Here is a 1638-nt window from a genome sequence, read left to right as displayed (position 1 = left end):
AGCGGGGCGGGGTGGAGTGGAACGGGTCCCGAGCGCACGCGCGAATTCGCCCGCGTGGACGATGAGGGCGATAGGGTGGCGTGGCCTGCGGGGCGCGCGCGGGCCCGAGGAGCGGCGGGGGCGGGGCGGGGCGGGGCGGGAGTCACCGCGCGTGAAAGGTGCGCGGCGGGGGCGGGCGGCGGCGCGCGCGCAGGGGCCCGGCATCGCTTCTCGGCCTTTTGGCTAAGATCAAGTGTAGTATCTGTTCTTATCAGTTTAATATCTGATACGTCCTCTATCCGAGGACAATATATTAAATGGATTTTTGGAGCCGGGAGTTGGAATAGGAGCTTGCTCCGTCCACTCCGCGCATCGACCCGGTATTGCACGGTGCACCCCCTCGGGGGATACAACGCGGTCTCAAAGGCAGACTTCACCCAGCTCGTGGGCTTGCTTGCCCAGAAACGCCTGGGGCTTCTCCTTGCTCGTGTTTTGTGCTGCTTCCTCTGCGTGTGCAGACCAACAGGAGACCAACCACACCGCCCAGACTAGACGTCTCGCTGTCCAGCCACAATGGCAGTGGTCCACCTCTGGGAGCCAACCAGCCTGCACCTCCCAACAGGGGACTGTGGCATCCATAGCTATTGCCTCCAAGCCCCACATGGCCGCCGGTTCTGCTCCCACCTCTTCCGTTCTAGCTCTCTGCTACGGCCTGGGAAAGCCCACACGCTAAGGCCCCTGCACCCGCATGGGAGACCCAGGAGAACCTCCTGCCTCCTGCCTTTGCATCCCATCAGAGAACCAGAGCATGCAAGACCTCTCTCTACCTCTCTCTGACCCTGTCTTTCTTTCCTTTCTTTCCCCTCCCCTCCCCTCCCCTGCCCTCTCCTCTGAAATTTTCATTAAAAACAGCCAGGCCCCAGGAAGATGGGCTAGGAAAGGCCAGCAGGGGGCTCTGAGCCCTTGACCACTCCCAGAAGGAAATAGGGGTGGGAGAGGGCTCCCCGTACACTTCCTCACTGGGTTCAGGCCTCTCCAGGCTCATGGGCCCCTAAGTTCAAGGTCTCTTTAGCTGAGGGGAGAAGGGGCAGGAAGAGACAGAAAGAGCCCCCCCCTTCCCCTGCATTGTCTTTTCACAGACGCTAACACTGTGGAGACCAGGGAGCAGCAGGTGGAGGAGCCCTTCCACCCTGAAGGCAGCTTTGTCCCCCCAACACAAAATACATAAATAAATACATAAAAAGAAATATTGTGTGGGCCGGTGCCACGGCTCACTTGGCTAATCCTCCGCCTGTGGTGCTGGCACCTCGGGTTCTAGTCCAGGTTGGGGCGCCGGTTCTGTCCCGGCTGCTCCCCTTCCAGGCCAGCTCTCTGCTGTGGCCCGGGAAGGCAGTGGAGGATGGCCCAGGTCCTTGGGCCCTGCACCCGCATGGGAAACCAGGAGGAAGCACCTGGCTCCTGGCTTTGGATTGGAGCACAGCGCGCCGGCCGTGTTGCCGTTTCGGGGGGCGAACCAACGGGAAAAGGAAGACCTCTCTCTCTCTCTCTCACTGTCTAATTCTGCCTGTCCCCCCCTCCAAAGAAATTTTAAAATATTGTCTTAATTTGGAGCTTTTTAACAGGTTCTTTCAAATGTAAATCAAGGAAATTGGCAGATGG

General features: G+C 59.5%; 1 pseudogene; it reads left to right on the top strand.

Annotated features, from left to right (window-relative positions):
• Positions 1 to 202: 202 nt before the first annotated feature.
• LOC127484566 (U2 spliceosomal RNA) lies at positions 203 to 380 on the top strand (annotated as a pseudogene).
• Positions 381 to 1638: the final 1258 nt, after the last annotated feature.

The sequence above is a fragment of the Oryctolagus cuniculus genome, chromosome 17 (genome assembly GCF_051225735.1).
Source record: "Oryctolagus cuniculus isolate XC-2025 breed Fujian yellow rabbit chromosome 17, ASM5122573v1, whole genome shotgun sequence".
Lineage (NCBI taxonomy): Eukaryota > Metazoa > Chordata > Mammalia > Lagomorpha > Leporidae > Oryctolagus > Oryctolagus cuniculus.
This window is presented reverse-complemented; position numbering and strand designations above follow the sequence as displayed.